The sequence below is a fragment of the Panthera pardus genome, unplaced genomic scaffold (assembly GCF_024362965.1).
Source record: "Panthera pardus isolate Hobbes unplaced genomic scaffold, ASM2436296v1 HiC_scaffold_1, whole genome shotgun sequence".
Taxonomy (NCBI): domain Eukaryota; kingdom Metazoa; phylum Chordata; class Mammalia; order Carnivora; family Felidae; genus Panthera; species Panthera pardus.
In genome coordinates this window covers 30,985,578-31,001,349 of record NW_026526654.1, presented here as the reverse complement: position 1 = coordinate 31,001,349, position 15,772 = coordinate 30,985,578, and positions in this window count along the sequence as shown.

Sequence of the window (15,772 nt, the reverse complement as noted above, 5' to 3'; positions counted from 1 at the left end):
GAGCACACCTGCAAAAGTCCTAACTAAGCAGCTCTGTTCTCTGTTGCGCTAGCTTGAAACAAAAATATAATTAAGAATTGATAGCAGATGGAAGGACTGTCAATGTTTTTTAGAATCCTCTGTGAATATGAATTCTCACAATAAAAATTTGGTTCAGAACTAGATGGACTGGAGTTCAAAATATAATATGGATTTATCAAAATACTTACATAAAGGGAACTAGCAATTTCTAAGAATAAATCTTTCTTGGAGTGGAGACTAGGGAAAGGTAATGGTATGACTTTCCCACTACTCCTGCTAAATAACTTTCCATGTCACCAAACCAGAAACCAGTAAATGCAAAAACATATATGTTGCAATTTTTTCCCCGATGGGCAGAAAGTTTATTAGGAAGTGAGCTTAGTATCAATACTTGGAAGAATCAAGGACCAGAAATGGGCAGATGGATACATTAAACTATGATGTCTTGGCTGATTCTATAGGGTGTTGGGTCTGTGTTGGCTCATAAGATTTCTTCAGAATTGATGCCATGGGGCTGGAGCTGTATACTTCCATATGGATTAGCCACAGGATATAGCTAGAATTTTTAAAATCTAAATTCCAGTGTTTTTTCATAAACTGGCACACATTATTCCCCAAATTGTTTAATGTTCTCACATCTGTGTAAATATCCCTCTTCTTGATTTTGTGTATTTTTTTTCTAGCTTTTTAGTGTCTGAAATCGTTCTGGTTATTTTCTTTTTTTAATTTAAAGAATTGGTTTTGGTTTTTAAATAATTCTCTTGTTTTACAGTTTTTATTCATATCTGCTATTATATATTCATTTTTCTTTATTTTTGCTTCAATTTTATTAGATTTGTTTTTATCTTTGTTACATCTCAAATGAAACTTCAGTTTATGTGTTATGTTAACTTTTGTTTCCAGCAAGGTTTACTAATTGTACAACTTGGTTTTATTCTAGATTCAGTTGGCTTTTCATATTTTAGAATATTGTTTATGTCTCAAATTTAAAAATCATAAAATAAGTGGTAGTTTTAATGCCCACTTAATTTAGAAGTTGCTACTCCCCTACTTCTGTCTGCTACTTGATGGTACTTTTAAAATAACATTAATGACTTCAGGCTGATATTATTAGATAATTATTTCATAATTTTTAAACTTATCTTTCAAGAAAAAAAAAAACCTCTCCACTTACATTATGTGTACTTTTTAGGTAGCTCTTTAGTTTTAATTAATTTTATTTCTACGCTTAGAAATTACTTTCTTATAATTTAAATATAATGACTGCCCCATATATCTTGGGATTTTTTGATGGGTTTAGGTACAGAAAGTTTCTTTTTTCTAAGAAAAGCAGAAAAGAAGCACATGCAAAGCTAAAATGAGTACTATACCAAAACACACATATATAAAATATTAAAAAGCTTAAACAGGTTTTATGATTTCTGCCAGTTTATTTAGTTGAGAATTTAAAATTTTTAACAAACAAGTAAGAAATCTTTGGATATGAAAAATTGAGTGGGATAGCCATTCAACTCCATAGAAGTATTATTTAGAGTACAGATGCCAATTGATTTTACTCTTCTCAGTGAACTTATTTTTATTTCCTCTGTTTGTTCCTGTGGGGGATTACTTAGTTCTTTAATTTTGCAAGTCAAAAATTTGCTGTCCTACATCTAGGTTTGGTTCTAGTTTTCAATCATCATTCTTGGAATTAAGATTTTCTCAGTCTACACTCTTTCTTCAGGAAACATTCTTTCTATAATAGCTAAGAATTTCATTTCCAATTATTCTTTGGCGTCTTCTTAAAGAACATATTATTTCTATATTGGAAATTCATTCTCTCTGGCACAAACCCAATATCTGTTGTCTCATAGCTGTAAATTGTTGTTGTTGTTGTTGTTTTAATATTTGTGTTCTAAGAGAGTTTGGCCTTCACATGTATTTTATAAGATTTAAGATTTTTTTTTCTTGGAGAGATACAGCACAATGACACTTGGAGAGATGAAAAACTGGATTTTTTGTTGACATATATCTTCAAGTGAGAGAAGGCTGCCAGGCAAGGCCACACAAGGGCTTATACCGTGGGATAGGGTAACAGCAAGCTAGAAGTGAAGGGGGCAGTAAGGGGGGTAGGGTTAACTAGGTTTTGGTGGCTCTCATTAGACTGGCTATTTTAATAATTTTTCAGGGTCTCCGGTGTAGGGGTTGTTCCCATTCTCTGCTTTGTGTCACCAGGACAATTCAGGTGTGTGTATAGCGGCCTGGGATATGATTGTCCAATAAGAGAAGTGGTTGAGATATGGATTTAATCCATTTTTCAAAAAGTGGAACTGATTGGCCTCTTGCCAGGGCCTCAAAACTGAATCAAGACAGCATGTTAAAAAAATATTATGATATGATTAGCTAATGCCACAAAACATAAATTCTGTTCTTTCTTGTTTTTAATGTGGATTTAAACTATTATTTTTATTATATTTTATTGAAGCCTTGCTCTCTTGCTGACCTTTTTTTCTATCTTATTGCATATTATTTTCATGTCAGCTTCTGCTCTCTTGCTTATTTTTCATTGGAATCCTTTCATGAATTCTACCGTGTATGCCAGGCCGTGTCTTCTATTAGACAAGTGGTGTGTATTTGCCTATTAATTTCCTCACTAATTCTAGACATTTTTACAGATAGAGAAAAACAAATTCATTATAGTAGTATTGGGGGAGACACAAAAATGTAATAACATTTAAGAATCAGGTCACTAGATTTTTAATTGTTTATTAATGTATCTAGTATTTTAAAAGTCCAAAATCATTATTTGTTAATTTCTCTTTTAAGTGGATTTTTTGATTGAGAATCTCTGGTCTGAAATTATATTTGTGAGTTATAATACACATTGTTATTTATCTGTGCTATTTCCTATTTCCCTTTGCCATAGATCATAACTGATCAAGACGGTAAATAATGAAATGTTATAAGTGGAAAGTTCACATAATTACATAAATTGCACATTTTAAAGTTCTAAGGGCTGAGTCAGACCATCCTAATGCACTGGGTTAATCAAAACATTTATGTGAAAGAATATTATCTCTTGTACGGTTCTTTATTCTTTACTATCACAGCCACCCAGTTATTGAAATCTTGTGCTCGCGAACATATATTTGATAAAGGTTCTTATAAATTATAATTGTGTCATACAAATGTTAGATATTGTTATTTTGCTTATTTTCTCTGACACATGGAAGTACATATTAGATTCAGTATGATTTGCTTTTAATTTAGGCAAGGATAACGTTCTTACTATTTATATGAAAGAAACACAAGGAAATACAAAATTAAACATATTCGTATCTTTCTATTGTCATTACAGATGAACATCTGGTAATTTTTACTGTCAAAATGTTTACTAGAAAATCAGTCAGATAAGTTGGGTATATTCCAGTTTCTACAACTTACTAGCTTATGTGCTGAATCACTTATCTTCTGAGAGCTTCATTTTTGCTCCTCGGAGACTTAAATAATTTTAGAGTTAGTAGAGACCTTATAATCATGTAAACCATGATCTTCATTTTTCAGGTGAAGTAACCACAAAACAGAAGGTAAACTGAGCTAATCAAATGTGACAGTGTTAGTAGTTACTGAGCCCAAGCAACCCATCCTTTGATCTTTGCATGTTCCACTGTGGACTGTCCTCTGTTTTATGGTTGGACTGAAGTGGAATATTTAAAAAAAATATTTGGAAGCCATAACATGCTTTACAATTTGAGGATTTATTTATATTAATATTGATAAAAATTTGATATTCCAAAAGAGAGTTTTACTCCATGGTAGCATTTCTTTAGTATTGTATTTATTCTGATATATCCCAGTCAAGTGAATATTTGATATTTTAATATGACCAAGATGAAAGCAAATTTTTGAAGAGAAATTTTGCATCAATAAATTAAAAAAAATCTCACAGGAAAACAACGTTAGAAATGTCCTGTTATCATGAATACCTTTCACTTATTGCATATAGTAACCCATGTTGATAAATGATGGTCCTAGAAACCCACCTACAACCTCTCAGGAAAGACTATTTCAGCCGCCCACATAAATAGTGAAAAAAAAAAAAAAAACAAAAAAACCCTAAAACTTCTAAGTATAATGAGAAACACTGAATATACTTAAAATTTCCACAGCCATATTTAAATATGAATAAGAGTAAAATGGATTGTAAATTACTGATGGATAGAGTTCAGGTTGAAGATGATCCCTCATTTTTTCAATGCATATTTAAAACTTTTATGGAAATCTACAGCTGAATATCCAGCTATAAATATCATATCTGACTTGTGTAAGGTGGCAACTGCTGATCCTATTTTTTTAAAATTGTCTTTTAACAAGCAGACACGTCTTTTCTGTTGGAGAAGCATTTTCTTCTAGCATGTGCTCTGTATGCTTCATTTCCTCTTGCGCATTTTCAACAAGAGTGACCCAGATGTGGAAATTTTAGCATTATATATATGTATATCAGTATAAATTAATTGCTGACTTGGTGAATAATTTTCATATACTCTTTCTCCATTTTAGTGTATTCCATACAAATCGATCTTTTATCTTACAAAACAGATTATTGACAATTCAGGATTGAAATCTGTTAAGGCTAATTATAATATATAAATCATATTTGTGTGTGTATATGTGTGTGATTTCTCAATGTGTTGAAAATACATATTATTTTCCAAAATAATGAATTATTTAAGCCATTTCCTAAGCACAGCAGACTAAGAAAGTAAAACTTTCTGGCAGGTTTTGTAATTTAAAACACACAAACTAAAAAGGCTTTAACAGTTTTATAGGGAGTTTGAAAAATGTACATTCAATCAGAAACCTGATTCTACCACTATTTACCACAGCAACATATGCTCAATGGCTAATTCTTGTGCCAGCTGACTTTTTCCAAATTTTACTAGGGCTTTTGAAAATGTTCAGGGCTCTTTTATGTTTAGAATTTTTGGAGAATTCAGAGATGAAAAAGGCTGTTCTTTCCATAGCTGCCTATACACATTAGAAAAGAGGGGGGAAAAAACAAAAGGAAAGGAAAAATTAAAAGCATAGCATCCTAATGTGTGATAAATAGATCTTCAGACTCAATTGTTTTTATTCCCTCTCCACTTCTCACTCCAATCCATCCCAGCTCTCTGCTCAATTGACAGAAGATTTTGTGTTGTTTTGGCATAGTAATGAGTAATCTTTCACAAATACAGTTCTATATAAGAAAGTAGATCTTGCCATTCATTTACTAGTCATTTATTGTATGGTTCTATATCAAAAGAACAACAACAGTAAAAATGCCAGGTCTTTGTCCTCCCGAAATTTACTATTTGGTAGAGAAGATAACCATTAATTACATACTTAGAAAAATGCAAATACAATTACAACTGAGTAAAGGTGTTGAAGGATAAGTGAATATTCCAATATCAGTGTAAAGGTATCTGAACAAGGAGTCAAAAGAAAAAAACTTTCTTAAAGAAGTAATAAGTGAGCTTAGTTCTGAAAGCAAAGTGGGAGTTAAATAGGTACAGAGCAAATTAGAGTTTAACCTGGTGCAAGGATGGGCCAAAGCCTATGCATGAGTATCTGCCATCTTTTCTCCCACCTGTCTCTCCTCCCATCATAAGATCACCATTTAGGTATGTCTACTCAACTATCAGTGAGATTTTTTATCAAGTTTGCTGAAGATGTTCTGCCTGACTTTTTTTTAAATATAAGAGAGTTCAGATGTTTCGTAGACACTGACACTTCCAAATGTTATTACTGATATTCGGCTTTTCCACTTCTGATGTGACCTTTTGAATACATTATTGGCATAAATTTGTAAGCATTGCTTGCATTATTTTCTTTGATATTCTCTAAGTGGAAAGTCAAGAGTTAAAAGTTAAGAAATTCTATTGGTTATATCTAATTTAATATAACATGCTCCATTAAAATAGATTTTAACAGACATGGATGTCATTTCTTCTGTTGGATAATGGATCTCTAGTTCACAGATTTCACTGAGTGTCAGGATAAAAAATGTTGTGATATACATATATTATGTCTAGGTCAGGAGCCATAACTCCTTGTTTATTTGTTTGTTTTTCTAAAAATTTCTTATCAAGCTATATGTCTATTCTTATATAATGACAAACCAAATGATACATGAAAATAACTTCAGTACTGAGTTTCTTAGACATAACTTCTTAAAGTCATAATTGATAATGTTAAGATGCAATTTGTTATGAACAATATGAACACTGGTTAAGAAAGCAGGTTATTTAAACTTTCAGAGTTTCTGTTTCCTCATCTAGAATAGTTATAATAAAGAGTCATTATAATAAAGCTGTTTATAATAAAGAGTTATATAGTCAATATAATAAAGCTGAACTTATATTATAAATTAAATATAATTAATATATCTTAAATATTTTACTTAGTTTTATATTTTAAACATATGGTAAATATATGTATACATTCTTTGTATATGATATAAAAAGTTATTAAATGCTTTAATATTGATGGAATGATTAAGTTAGATCACTGATTTTAAAAACTCATTGCAGCATATTTTCTGGAAAAAGTAAGATCTCATTATTTGCAGCATAATATAGCAATTATAGATTATGGGATGTCCCTGAGCTCAAAGATTTAGTTACATATCTGAAAGTCTCCTAGATTATTTTCATGTCTGCCATCACCTTTCCAAAACCTAAACTTCTAATGGGATATAAAAGTAGGTTATTTGCGAGGGAAAAAAGTTGCTTCAAATTATTCCCTATTGATCCCAGATACTTAACACAGTTTCTACAATGTCTAACTTTCTCCCAAGGAATAACTAATACCTGGAGCTCTTTACACAGTAACATCATGATCTTTTTTAGCAAAAGGAAATGGACTGTGATTATTGAGGTATTGTTTCCCATGAGTCCTCGACAAGACGCACTAGAGAAAGCTAATCAGTAGTTTTCTCTGTTTCTTATTATCAGTGTGGTAGTATGGTACATGGAAATGTACAGGTTGTTTATGGAGAGAAAAGTGACATTTTTCTTTGGGAAAAGAATCTACCTAACTTATTTTAAAAGGATCTCAAATAGTTTAATTTTAATTTATAATTTTTAAGCAACCATATTGTTTTGGAATAAAATAGGTTATATTGATAAATAGTATTTCAACTTATATATAACTAAAGTCACTCTTTATGACTTTGAGTTGTGGGGGTAAATCCAAAATAACTCTGAAAGAAACCAACTGATGATATCTTTTGGGTGGTTGTCCTAAAATGTTAGAAGAATATGGTAAAAACCATTTGTCTCTACAGAATTTGGGTACTGTGTATTGTGACTGAGAGGAATAGAATAAGAGATGTGTATTTTGAGATATATAAATTAATATGAGAGCAAAGATGAGACAATACTCAAAATTGCTGATATGATAAAAGACAAATGAATCAATAATATTGCAAGGGACATGCTCCTAATTTTCACTGTGTGATAGCCTGCGTTCATTTACACATTACATTTGCAGAAACATTTTTTTCTTTCTTTTAAATTTATTTATTTATTTTGAGAGAGAGAATAAGAGGAGAGGCAGAGAGAGAGGAAGAGAGAGAATCCCAAGCAGGTTCTGCACTGTCAGCACAGAGCCCGACGCAGGGCTCGATCCCACAAAACATGAGATCATGACCTGAGCCAAAATCAAGAATTGGACACTCAACTGAGTGAGTACTCCCAGATGCCCCCAGATACACTTTTTAGAAAGTTTTCACTTGTGAAGTAGTAGCCAAAAAATTGAAAGACTACAAGTTCTAGAAATAGGTCTGGATTTAAACCTTGATTTTTAAACTTATAAATTGTGTGACCTTAGGAAATCACTAAGCTTCTCTGCATCTCAGGTTTCTGATCTGGAAAAAATACATCATTTAAGGTATCATTATGGCTGCTAGCTATATAATAAAGCTCTGGTACAGACTTGATGTGAAACGTGATCTATGCTGCTGTTTTAGCATTCTCTGAAAGCACAGCAGAATTACACCTCTAATTTACCAAGGAGACAACAAAGCTCTAAACAGTGTCAGCTCCAAAGTTATCTAGTTTCCCTCTCTCTTGACTTCTAAACAATTGACCACAGAACTCCTCCAAAAGGCCTATGAGGCATATAGAGTTAAAGGTGGGATTTCCAGGTTGGGGATGAAGGGTGGGGGTCCAGCACACTAAGATTGAGAGAAATAATCCAGTGAAAGTTAGTGTGTGTGATGACTCTATTATCTATGTGAATTTAGTAAGGATCCAAAGTCATCCATCATTAGGATTGGACAGTGATAAAAATGACATGGAGCAAAAAAATAAGAAACTCTAGATCACCACTTGTCAAAGTATGGCTCAGAGACCCCTGGGTGTCTTTTTAATATTCTGTGTGACAAAATGCCAAGTACACACATAAAGGACTTGTGCTGCATACCAAAATATAATGGTTGACTCGAAGGAAAACACTTGCATGAAAGTTTTTGTTACCACCTAGACTACCTGCATGGAGCAACACTTTTACTTGAAAGAATAACTGATAGATAAACTATGGTTATGATGAATTGACTAACTGGCAGGTATTTTTTCCAAAATGAATGAAGTCAGTCTCTCACAAAAACAAAACAAATCAACAACAAAACAAAACAAACAAACAAAAACTTCTGATAGTATTTGGTGGCACTAATAAATTTTGCACTTTCAAGCAAAAGCCAAAATACTGGAAATCATATCCTCTACTGTGAGTTAACCAACTTTCCAATCCTTATAGGCTTTCTGAGAGGTTGGTAGTCTTAACAACTATGGATTTTCGACTCTGTATACTGAAAAGATGTTACAAAATTATACATGAGTAAATAATCCTTTCAACATGCAAGAAAAAGCAATGGATTTGAAGGTAACAGCATACAAGAAAAGTTGATTGACATGGTTTCAGATTTTTCAACACAATTAACCTTAAAGAAGCTACAATTGGTGAGTATCGTTAGTTATCTGAAAGCCTATTGTAAACATTCTTCTTTTTTCCAAGTACATATCTGTGTGAGAATGCACTATTCATTTCCTTCAGACAAAACTTCAAATCATAACAAATTGAATGTACAAGTAGATATGAGAACACTGTCCTTTATTTGCCAGGCATTAATAAGATCCCCCAAAATGTAAAACACATTCATTTCACTACATTACTTTGTCTTGGAAAATATAATTATTTTTCACAGAAATTGTAATTTATCTTAACATGTTTTTATTATTGTTATTTTAAATTAATTAATAAATATTTATTTTCAAATTTGATTTCTAATATGTGAATATAAGTAGACATAACATATAAACAAGAGTGCATTGGTATCCTCAATTATTTTTAGGAGTGTGAAGAGAGGAAAGTTTGAGAATACTGTTCTAGTTCAGGGTTGGCAAACATTTTTTTTTTTTCTGTAAAGGGGCAGATAGTGTATATTGTAGGCTTTTCAGGCCATAAAATCTCTTTTGCAATCACTCAGTTCCACAGTTGTTGTGCAAAAGCAGCCACAGATAATACATAATTGGATGAATATGGCTGAGTTCCAATAAAACCTTCTTTACAAAAACAGATGACAGGTCAGAATTGACCCAAGTGTAGTCTACCAATCCTTGTTGTAGATGAATAGGCTTCAGAGAAGGTGTAGGGATAAATAAAGACATTCTTAAAACATACAGACTTATGCTCCACAGAGCAATAAGAGAGATGTACTAATGAAACTGGGTTGAAGAAATATTCAACAAATGATAGAATACAGAGTTACTTAATGCTTATTTTATAGTCAGTTATCATAGTTATTTATGAAGAATTTCCTGAATTCCTCAATCTAGTCTGGCGGTTGACCCTCCCTTCTCCTAGAGGCAGTGCATATAGATGTATCCATTATTAAATGTCAATTAGGTAATTACTCCACCATTTGCTGGACCATGGACAAAAGCAGCAACAATAAGACAACAAAATAGCACAAACTAAAAAGGAATATTCCTCAAAAGAACTTTATAAATCCTCATGATGAAAATTGCAAACATTTATCAAAAACTATAAGAATATCTCAGTAAATGGAGACTCCTACTTTGGTTGTACTTTTTAGAATTGTCATATTTTGTATGATGAACATATGTTACTGATTTAATAATAAAAAACATGGACAATCTAAAAGCCATAAAAGTGTTGCATATAATAGTAAAGCAGGGACACATTCTCATAAATAAAAGGATGATTTCTTTCACCACTATTAAGAAAATATTTTTGTAAATTCTGTCCATATAATATAGAAATTAGTAATATTAAGTCTAACAAGTGAGAAAAGGAAAGGTAGTAATTAATATTTTTAGCAGCATAATAATGTGTAATAGGAATTATTTTTAAAAATATTTTTAAAATTTCACCCAGAAATTTTACTTCTAGGAAATAGTCAAACAATTTTTTCTTTAAAAAAAAAAGTGTTTATGGGTGTCTGGATGACTCAGTCGGTTGGGTATCCGACTTCAGCTCAGGTCATGATCTCATGATCATGTGTTCGAGCCCCGTGTTGGGCTCTGTGCTGACAGCTAGAGCCTGGAGCCTGCTTCGGATTCTGTGTCTCCCTCTCTCTCTCTCTGACCCTTCCCTACTCAAGCTCGCTCTCTCTCTCTCTCTCTCTCTCTCTCAAAAATAAATGAATGTTGAAAAAATTTAAAAAGCATTTATTGCTCTTTTATTTTGTAGTATTTGTAGTAAAAATGAATTTCACAGAAACTGAATGTTCAACAGTAGTGTAATGTTTAAATTATGGTCTTTACTCATTATCTCATTATTTCTAATTTTTTTAGTGTTTTTTTAGTGTTTATTTATTTTTGAGAGAGAGAGAGCAGGGGAGAGGGGCAGAGGGAGAGAGAAAGAAAAATCTTGAGCAGGCTCCATGGAGCCCGAAGTGGGGCTCAGTCTCATGACCTGGGATCATGATCTAGCCAAAATCAAGAATCCGATGCTTAACCAACTGAGCCATCCAGAAGCTCTTCCATCCTTCCCCTTCTTTTTCTCTCCTTTCTTCCTCTCTGCCTCCCCACCCCTCTCTTTTTCCTTGTCTCCCTTTCTTTCTCTCTGTTGTTACTCTAGTGTTGGTAAAAATAATTTCTATGCATTACAGCAAAAACAAAACACTGGTAGAGTTTTAATCAGATAATTTATATGGTCATATTTACGTGACAAAAAAAATCACTTTGACTATGATGCACAGAATGGGCTGGGGGAAGGGGCAAACTGCATGTGCCTATCTTATTTAGGAAGCTACCACATTATTACACAGCTATGAGATAATCTGCTGTTTACATATGGAAGGAAATAAATAATTTGAGAAATATTTAGGGGATAAAAATGACTTAATTCGGTGATTGATTAAATATTGACAATGAGGGAGGTGGAAATCTTGGGAATGATACTGGGATTTTCCTTTTCCATAGCAGCATCCTGTGGAATAAACAGAGTGTGGGCATAAAATCTGGGTGGAGCTGGTTGCTTCCACAGCATATCCTCCCAAATGGTTTGCTGTGTCCTTGGAAGGTGTCTCAAAGATCACTCTTTCGGAAGGCAGGTGGCTCTGCTTATCACCTACCTTTCTCTTTCCTACCTTCAGTGTAAGAGTAAACATTGCTTATGAGGACCCTAAGCTCTTCATTGCCTCACTGGGGCTAGGCAGAAGAAAATAATCTTTTTCATGGAATCATTTTCACATATTTTGCCCCACAAAGAAAACAAACATTAATTTTATTGGAGGAAAGAGAGGGTAAATATTTTAAATTACAAAAAAGATGCATTTGTATATAATATGCAATTTCAGATTTCTCCATGCTTGCGAGTGTGTCTATAAATACACTATGCCCCAATAGTATAAATGATTATTACTTGGTTAGAGGATTTTAGTTGACTGTTATTGTCTTTCTTTTAGCTTTCCTGTGTTTTGAAAAAATCCCTAATTTAGTGTTTCCATTATAATCATAATAAAAACAAGTTGTGTTAAATTCCTACATACATTTTTACTATCTCTGTGACCATAGGGTATTTCACTAGTCTCCAAGCCCTAGGATACTCATCTGTACAATAAGGACAATAACAACATCTGTATCACACATTTGTTTAGATTATTTAGATCCTGCACGTAAAACATATATCTCTGCTGGCTTAAAGACACATTACATGATCACTGTTATCTCTGCTGTTTATTACTGTTATCTATTAATGCCATTACTATTCAAATTTTTAATGTCTTTAGCTTCTTATTCTAAAACTTAGCTAGGAAGTCTGAACGGTTTTAACCAAGATATCAATGAAATCACAAGACAAATATGTGCCTTTCCTTGAGCTATGAGAGGAAGGTGATTTTAAGCAATTGGATATGTAAATCACTTGAAAAATCACTTAAACATTAAATATCACAGGTATATTTGATGTACATTGCAAAATATCAAGAGACATTTTACGGCAAAAACAAAGTTTCAAAGCTATCTCATTTGCAGTAGACAGTTTCAGACTTCAGCCTGCATAATCCGCATCCTTTTTTTGTATGTGTGTAATGACAGTGTTTTTGCAGCTGAGTTATCCTTCTAAAGTAAAGCTCTGATCAAGTTACTTCTTTACTTTGATAATATTTCAATGACTTCCAACTTCCTATAGAATAAAATCAAATTCTTTAGTGTGGAGCTTGATTTCCTCCAGCTCAACTGGCTTTTAGTGCCATTTCTTTCATTATACTTAACTCTACATGATTTTTGCTTCCATTAGAAAAGCCCTGTGTATGCCTTGGCTAACATGATTGCTCCCTAAAATATCACCACATCTTCCTAATCTTTGCTTGTCAAAATCTTACTTGCTCTTCAAGATCCAGATCAAATGTTACTTCCTTTGCCAAACAGCCCCCAATTTCCCCACTGTGGGAATAAATACCCCTAAGTTCCAGTGGTCTTTTAAATGTGTCTATTACTGTATGTATTGCATATCCATTTTACCTTGACAAATAGAGTTACCAGCTACATTCTTTCTTTAACCTCATTCTAAGCTACTTAAATGTGCCCCTCCCACTCAGTGCAAACACAGGCATGCTGTTTTGCATATTTAGTCCCACAATTAGAGTTTGTTAAATTCTTTTCGTAAGTGATTTACCCACTTACTTTATCAAAGTAAGTTCTTTCATCTTCATAATGAGGGAGTTGGAGATTATCTCTAATGCTCCTTCCAAATTTAGTGTACCATCATGGAAACAGTGAGCTGTCCTCTCTCCACACGAGAACTGGGTGATAAGATTGCCTCTGAGAACTACATCACCACACAATAGATGTAATTAGCCATCTGCTGGGAGTAACTCAAACTGTCTCTAAATGTATTACTGAAAAGTTGTGGAATTCCTAAGTCCCCCATCAAAGTGGCCTGTAATCATCTCAGGATGCAAGACTAGAATGGGGCAGTAATTTAAGTAGAAACCTAATCGACCATAGGAAATCTGTGTGGAGAGAGATAGTGAATACTTTTTGCAACTAAGCGCTTATGGAAGGTAAACCTAAAGAGTCAAATCTGTGCAGAGTGGTTAGCACTTTGGGGAATAAGCCCATGAATTAAACTCATTTGATTCTAAAAGCTGTTATTATCCATACAGGGAAATTTTCCCATTTTTCTCTTTTTAAAATTTTATTCTTACCAATGCAGTTGGATTCTCATATAGATATTCATTAAAGACACAATATGATGGCAACACTAGCACAATCATGTCAGCTAGTGAAGGGGTATTTCTACTGCAGAAGCTCAAAGATACAACTAGAATGAAAGTAAACCTCTGCTTAGAAAATCAGGAAAACATTTGAAATCTCTCTCCTTCATCACCTTACCACATACACATTGACATCTACCATATGGCAGAATAGTCTTGAAAGGCCAGATAGTTGTTTTAAAATAATTCTCTTTGGTTTCTTCTGTTTTATCCAGGTAGATACTTTTAACCAGATAGCCATAATTTCCTTCCATCAAAATGCTGAAAGTATATCTGAAATTGTGAGAGCATATCCAAAAGTGAAAATTGTAATTGAGTCTAAAATTCAAGTAGGAAGAGAGAAAAGATAGCTCTCTAGAAGTCAGACATCAAAATCCACCCTCCTACTACTCACCTTGGGGTTTCTAAGGACTATATACACAAGTTCAACGCAAGTTCAAAAAATACTGATTTTGGAGAAGCTTGAGATTGTACAGTTTTCTTGGTTAAACGAGGAAACTAATACACACAAATTGCCATGAACCCAATTGATCTATATAGCTCCTACTTGGGAAAATATTCTAAAATCTGTAACATTGTTCATGTTTTAAGGAAATGTATGGCTATGTTTCTTGTGTTAAGTAAAGACCATTCTGGCTTATAGGTTTGCTATAAAGGTAGAATCACACCAGAAAGACATGAAATCAATATCCTGGGCTTCCTACCAATATTGTTTTAGAAAAATATACATATTGTTTGAGCACTAGTGTCTGGGACTCAGTAGAGACTCAATATTTGTGGATGAAGGGATAAATGGGAATTTTTTTTATAACATGCTCATACCATGAGATAATAAAATTCAGGAAACTGAATTTTAGGAAGACAAACTTCAAAGAGCCAGCCCTAGGAAACCTAACTATGAAGTGGCAGAATGGAGTCTCAATCCCAGGTCAGCTGGGTTCAAAGCCTACCCTCTTTTCCTAATGCCCATGTGGCAAAATTACTCCTCTTCCCTTTCAAAATACTTACTTTAATATGTTTTAAATAAAGCTGTTACTAAAGAATAGTAATTAACAAATCTTTTTATACCTATTCAAGCTGCATCATAAAATGCACTAAATTCCCTTTTCCAGCAATGCAAGATTGATGGAAAGAAGGCAAAATTAACCCACATCCAACCTAAGTCTCCTCTGATCTCATTTTTTGATTTTTTTAATGTCTACTTATTTTTTAGAAAGATAGAGCATGAGCAAGGGAGGGGCAGAGAGAGAGGGAGACACAGAATCCAAAGCAGGCCCCAGGCTCTGAGCTGTTAGCACAGAGCCCGACGTGGGGCTCAAACTCACAAACCATGAGGTCATGACCTGAGCCAAAGTCAGATGCTCAACCGACTGAGCCACCCAGGTGCCCCACTTCTGATATAATTTTTGAGCACTGATTTATGACATATGTAGTTATATAAATGTCTCATTTAGTCTTACCTTTGTCATCATTATCACCATTGCGTCTTGCATGCATTTATTGTATACATTTACAATGTATAAGACTGTAAGTTTTTATAGCTCATGAAAAATTTTCACACATTTGGAATAATCCTTACAATAATCATGGTCCAGAAGTATAATTTCCATTTTATGGATAAGTTAAGATTCAGAGAATTTAAGACACTTGACTAAATTAGTTTCTATAGGGTTTCAGAAACTATTTCCCCACATTTCCTCTGCCTCCATTTGTGATTCAAGAAAGACATAGTGGTATCATTTTATAATGTTTCTCAAAAGACCAAAGATTAAAATCTCAACATTTGCCTTTTTATGGGAAGGTAGATTTGGATACTAGGTAGAACATTTAAGGATTAGCCATTTCATAAAAGCATGAAAATGTCCAGACCTACCATCAGTGACCTTTCTTAATTCTCTTCATACATTGCTTACCCTTTTCCAAGTTCTAGCTGTATTTTGAATGATCACATATCCTATTTCCTTCATCTGAATTTTAAAATTCTGT